General features: G+C 43.1%; 1 protein-coding gene and 1 pseudogene across 3 annotated transcripts in view; one reads left to right on the top strand and one right to left on the bottom strand.

Moving 5' to 3' along the window:
* FYN (FYN proto-oncogene, Src family tyrosine kinase) overlaps positions 1-6818 on the top strand; it is a 174346-nt gene that overhangs the window by 148553 nt on the left and 18975 nt on the right. The window lies entirely within an intron of this gene.
* On the bottom strand, positions 3184-3302 carry LOC112474347 (annotated as a pseudogene).

The raw sequence follows: 6818 nt of genomic DNA, 5'->3' as shown, positions 1-6818 counted from the left end.
GCTGCAGCCTGAACCGAGCCTGGTTCTCATCAAGCCTCCCAGAGTTTGGTGCACTTCCGTCGCTAGGCAGAAAAGCGCCTTCATTTGTATTCTGCCATTTACAGTCTCGGGCTTCCACCAGCATTTCGGAGAGGGATGCTTTGTGTATCTGCTGAGCCACCGCCGCCGCTGCGGGGCCGGGTTTTAACCTCAGGCGTAGCCGGCACACTGACTGCAGGGAGAGGGAGATGGTCTGTGCTGACCACCCACTTCCCTCAGAGAAAGGACGTGTGGAAAGCCAAAGATTACAATGAAAAGAAAGGGACTTTAACTCACACTTGCCTACCCCAGTCTCTTTTCTTTTAAGATTAAAAACTGTTGTGGGGGAGGGGTGGACGGCTTTCTTTCACTCCCTTACTCTGTCTGGAGGACACAGATGAGACTTCCTTCAGTAAGCCCTGGTCACCGAGAGCCTCTTGTCTGAATACCTTTCCTCTTTATCTGCCCTGGGCAGTCATGCTTTGTATTCTGGGTGGGTATCTCTTTCTCCTTTGTGCTGTCTTGAGCGGAGCAATTTGGAGGTTGTTTCTGAATGGTCAAGAGCAAGTTGTTGCTCTCTGCATCCCACGTTTCTTAGTAATCACCAAGAAGGAAACAGATGGTCACCCTCTGTGATTTTAAAGTGTGTAAATAGGAGCTGCAGACTGCCATCAAACATCAAAAATGTCACTTGGCTTCCTTGTCTCGCTTTGCTGGCAAAAGGAACTCCTGCTTTTGCATCATCTGGAAAATCAGGGACAGGCAGTGCATATGAAATCTGCCCCACATTGTAAAGCCTCTGTTTCTTCCAGCCAAAGGAGGTGCACAGCAGCATCATGCTGGTCTCCCCCACAGCACAGGCACTGTGGGAGGCGGTTTGCAAAAGCAACCCCACAGTGATTATTATCATCTATACAGCCTCTCTTCCTTCAATTTCTTCTTAACTCCCAACCAAGCCTCAATGTGACCACCAGCTGTTCCCAAGCAGTATCTCAGACCCCAATGCTTGTCCTTGCTGCCTAACATACTTTATGGCATGACATCAGATTTACCCAGGCCCACTGCCCCTTCCAGGGTGGCTGGATTCTTGGAATAATTTCTATGTCGAGCTACATCCCAGACATCTGTTTATTACTTAAATCTGAGTTTTTAGCACCCTGAACTGCAGCATATGAAGCTCTGCAAACAGCTTTCTTGCTGTTTGTCCTAGATAAAAGTCCATGAAGTTAGTGTTCATCCTAATGGGGCTGTGAATCAGAATTTTTACTCTAATATTGCTTCCCTTTGGGCTCTTGGTGTTCCAGAATAGCAAGCAGGATTCCTCTTTAATTCCACCCAAGGCAACCACTTAAACAAGCCCCCCAACACAGTCTTCACTTCAGAGAAAATCCCCTTGGTGGTTCTTCGATTTCCTTCCTGAGAGTTAAGGAACCAAATACCCATGATTTCAGGAGATGCTCATTAATTTTGTTCTTTACTTTTGTGTTGCCGGTGAGAGTTATCTTGAGTTGTCATTGGTCACCATTGAGAGGAAGGTGATGGGGAAAGGCAAGCAGCCCAGAGCATCCTCTGCTCACCTTCTGGCTCTGTCACAGAAGGAAACGTCATGGTCTTCCACTGTGTAAGGTTTCTCTGTGCTTCCACAATTCATCTTCCTGCCTGTCTTTCCTCAACTACAAGACGCCTCATCTTCCATTCTCCCTGGGGGCTGCTTAGCTTCCTCTGCCCTCTGGTTGTCCTGATTAGGTTTTTAATACCTTCTGATGGCCCTTCCATCTCTTTTCTGTCTGGTCTTCAATTTGGGGCTCCCTTTGGACTTTGTTCATCCCTCTTAGCCTAAATATTTCTTCTACAGAGTCATCTACACCAGACTTTGGATCTGTGCCTAGCTAATCAACCTTTGTTTTGCAATATGTTCAAGCCCTGCCTCTGGTCCTTGGTTCTTGTCTTCCTTGCCCAAACTTATTTCTTTTCTACCCATATTCCCAGTGGGACAGCACTCCTCTCTACTCCCTACTCCCTATCTCCTTTCTTCTCAAACACCCTGCTTACCAGTGTTCATTTCAGAAGGACTATCACTCCATCGTACCATTTACTGGTAACTTATTTTTATTTTAAAAACATGGTGCTAAAGCCTTATGAACTTAAAGTAGAAGCTTCAACAGAATGTGGAAAATGCACAGCTGAATACTCCAGACACGTTTGGAAAGTTTGAAAGTCATTCCTTTGGCCTCGTGTGAAAATGTTGCATTTTGCTTTGCCAGGTTTTATTGGGTTTGAAATCATTGTTTTGCTTGAATAACCACAAAGTTCCAGGTCAAGTCAGCTTTGATTTTACCACTTTCACAGGATATCCTGTCCTAGTCCCGCCTTGTCAACCCTCCAGACCCCTGTAATCAACTTCCTGTTATTGGCATAGTTTGTGATTTCTTTTTCTTTATTCTCCAGGGTAACTTTAAAGTTGGAGTACTGTACATTATTTAATATTGAATACAATAATTTGCAGAGTTTGTGGCTTCATAATTAAAGAGGGTTCTGGATAGATCTTTGGTTCAGAAAACCAGTGTCTATTGTTGATGCTGGTGCCTTTCCTCTTTGAAAACAAAAAGCTATTAAGGCACCATTTGTATTTTTTGTAGGAAGGATTTGGTTTCTATTATTCTGTGCTGGCTTCTCCTTCTCCACCTCGGCCTAGTTTTTTAGCCAGAGGGGATATTTTCTGAGACAGGACTATGGAATTGGGTTGTTGACCAGGAAAAAAAAAAAAAAGTTTGACAGTCCAGCTCTCCAGTAAGAGCCTCTAATGCTAACTGGACCCCCCTTCACCTACCCTGGCCCCTGCCTGAGCTTCACCCAGGGATAACCATGGGTCACACTGTAGCATTATCTTATGGACAATTCTACCCAGGGCCCCCATTTCCCGTACAATTCTTCTTTCCCCTCTCTCCTGCTCCCTCTTCTTCCTAAAGCCAGCACCACAGTTTAGCTCTCTGTTGGGTTTGCCTATGAGCTCTATCTTCCCAGCTGCCTAGAAAGTCCTAGGGCAAGAGCTTAGTTTTCTTTTCTTTTCTTTTTTTTATTTTTTAAGCGAGGCAACCCTTGGTTGACCTCACAGATTGTAAGGACCTTGTCAGCTTACAACTCCTTATTTTTTTTAATTTTTTATGCTTATAGCACCTGGTCTTCCTAGGTGGTCTCCCATCCAAGTACTAACCAGGCTCGACCCTGCTTAGCTTTCAAGATCAGACAGGTTTGGGCTTGTTCAGGGTAGCATGGCCATAGACCCATGCTTGATTTTCTCAGGAGTCTCTCCAACTGTGCTGAGGACTAACTGGATGCTTGGTAAGTTCTCCGTGATTGATTGGGGTTTTTTTTTATCTTTTTTCCCTCTCTTGAACTTTGGAGAGCTTTGGCTAACCTGATGTAACTCAGTGCCTTTGCATTACTATCCAAAGAAAATAATAGCTGGCATTTATTTAGCTATCGCAAGGTGTCAGATGCTATGCTGAGCTCCTTACATTATTTATAATTCTCAGCACAACCTCAGCACAACCAATTTACGGTCAGGGAGACTAAGACTAAGGGGGTGGTTAAATAGTTACCCAGCAAATCCAGTATGAAAGCCCAAGTCAGCCCACATGTGGGCCTGTTTGCATCATCACTGAAGAGCATTCTCTAGGGAGCCCTGTTTCCTGGCTGACTTACAGACACTTAGTGCAAGAGCTAGACTTGGAAGCAAAAGTCTCTGCTGTCTTCATTCATACGTTTGAAATGCCACTGCCACCATCATAATGCATGAAGATGCATAAAGTGCAGTAAGTAACCGATCAAGTAGGAACTATTTCTATTTGAAAACAGATTGCCTGGCCTCTGGGGACAGAGGACCTTCATGAACTGGAATGGGGCCTGCAGGTTGAGATTAGCCTTCCTGACTTAATGAATTTAGTTGTCATCCTCTTTTCACTTAAAAGCTGAGAGCATTCCGTCGGACTGTCCTGGAGTATGATAACAATGGTTTTATTTCTATAACTCTAAGGTTGAAAATGATTATTTGTTTGTTTCACTCTTATATTGTCACTCTTTTCTTTGTTGAGTTTGATGAAGTCGGTATAAAGAGAATTTCTTCGGCCATCAGAGTGTTGGATAAGTTGCTGGGTTGACCCTTTAGCCAGTTAAAGCATTTATTGAGCGGTTGCTGTTTAACCAGCCTTAAGCAAGTTACTGTAGAGGAACATAAATATAAAACCTGGTCTCCAACCTCAAAAGATTTACATTCTATTTAAAGAGATTTTAAAAAAAATAACACATGTAATAACACATGTAGAACTAGTAGAAAGACATGTCAGAGATGTGGAAATGGCAGCATACTGTATCGTGTTTAAGAGCTTGGGCTCTTAATTGGAGCCAGATTCCCTTGGTCCCAGTCCCAGTCCCCAGCCTTATTGGCACCAGGGACCAATGCTCCTATGAGAATCTAATATCTGATGATCTGAGGTAGAGCTGAGGCAGTGATGCTGGTACTGGGGAGCGGCCACACTTACAGATGAAGCTTCGCTTACTTACTCGCTGCTCACCTCCTTCTGTGCAGACCCGTTCCAAACAGGCCACAGATCAGTACCAGTTCTCAGCCCTGGAGTTGGGGACCCCTGCAAGTTTGGCATATCATTTTACCTCTCTGTGTTCAATTTTCTCATCAGTAGAACAGGAACAATTATTGGTATCTACCTCCTGTGTGTAAAGCACCTAGCATGATCCTTGACACTTGCTAAACACTCAATATGTGTTTAGCTATTGTGATAGCTACTATTGTAAAGCATTATTAAACTGTTGTTTATAGTGTTAGCTTCAAGTGTATTGGAGAGATCAATGAAGGCTAGAGTAATCACAGATGGTTTCATGAAGGAAGTGGGACTTGAGCTGAGTATGCTTTAACTAAGCAGGTGGAAGGAGAGAAAGCATTTAGAACAAGCTTATATATAAGAAGCAAGGATGATTATGCCAAGTGCAGGTACAGGCTACGGGAAAGCAAACTAGACTAGAGTGATTGTGTTTGGTGTGGGAAGAACCAAAGTCAAATAGATATGTGGGTGTGTGTAAACGAAGTGGGAAATTTTGATTTCATGCAGTAGGGAGCCTGCTATATATGGTTGGGGGTGGGGGGTGGGACGACAAAGCTGGTTTATAGTGATTATAGTTAACCGTGAACAATGCTGGGATTATGGGCACCGATCTCCTATGGAAAATTCACATATGAGTACAGTAGACTCTCCAAATGCACAGATTCCCAGCCATGGAGTTAACCCCTGAACAATGAAGGTTTGAACTGCGCAAGTTAATTGTAAAACTCTATGTATAGGTGGACCCATGCAGTTCAAACCTATGTTGTTCAAAGGTCAACTGTAAGTGGAAGGAAATGAACTGAAGGAAGAGCACCATGAAAGGAGGACTTAACAGACGGGCGAGGACCCGAACCAAGCTTTGACAAAGAGATTAAACCAGAAAGGGAAAATTTGAGAGACATGTCAAAGAGGGAAACAATAGACCTTGGTGATGGATTAAATCAGATGTTTGAGGAGGGAGAAGTTCCAGCCCACTTTCAGGTTTTTTCTTTGAAGCCTGGTGGAATGGTGATCTGACCCCCCCCAAAAAGGTAGTGAAAACAGGGACTCCGTTTGCATCCTAAAATATTAAAGTGAGAATATGCCTTATAAGTCTTAATCATTTAGTAAAATGTTTTACCTAGTACAAGAATCTCCTTTATAATAAAATGTCTTATTCATTGTAAGATGATTTGGTGAAACGTAAGTTTAGATTCATACTTGCCGCATTTGAGATCACGGTGGAACACCCCAGAGACTTCGTCCCTTAAGACATTTGCTAATCAAAAAAGAAGTCTTCAGATGAGAGACAAAGTCTGTCTAGTGTGTCCAGACCCATTCGCATAGAGATGACGGGCAGAGTCAGTCATGAGAAGAGGGTATGTTTTGCAAGGAAATAAGCAGAAAGAGAAGAGTCTGCAACACTGAGGCCCCTCGGGCACTTGTAATTAAAGAGTGGGATAATGAAGAAGAGCCTACAGGAGAGACAAAAGAAATGCTTGGAAGGAAAGGAAGAACATCAGAGAGAATAAACTCAGAAAAGATAATTTATTCATTTCTCATAGAAAAGTTTGAGCTTTACAAAGTGTTAGAGTATGCTAAGTTTTACTTCTTTGTTCCTGAGATCATTAGGATTATGCAAACATGAAAAGTGAGCTAAAATAACACAAATATGACTAGAGCCACAAGTTAAATAAACATGATGACAGAAGTGACAAGAGAAGCATAGTCTACCCAATTGCTAATTGCTAACAGACACCCATGGGCCTTGAAATGTCATGCTTTTCAAGAGTTTTGAAAAGTCAAAATGCTTTTCACATTCTTTCTCATCACAAATCATTATCAAGGTACTGACATGTTATCTTCCACGGTTTAAAGAGAAGAAGAGAGAATGAGGTGGGATGTCATCACACTTCTGCTCACAAGCTTTAATGACTTCCCATCACAGTTATGATAGGACCCAAAGTCCATAGTGTGGCAAAGTCCCACAAAAATCTATCCTCGTCGTCCATTTTATTGTCACTGTCTGATATACATACTAGCCACTCATTTATCTCCTTCCCAAACTAAGCTGCAAGCTCCATGAGAGCCAGAGGTTGAGTTCACCCCAGCACTGAATACAGTGCCAGGCATGTGGGGGAAAACTCTGGAAATATTTATGGTAGGAAGAGAGAGAACAAAACCAACCCAACTGGTGGGGTT

Source organism: Pteropus alecto, unplaced genomic scaffold, assembly GCF_000325575.1.
Source record: "Pteropus alecto unplaced genomic scaffold, ASM32557v1 scaffold79, whole genome shotgun sequence".
Taxonomy (NCBI): Eukaryota; Metazoa; Chordata; class Mammalia; order Chiroptera; family Pteropodidae; genus Pteropus; species Pteropus alecto.
This window is presented reverse-complemented; position numbering and strand designations above follow the sequence as displayed.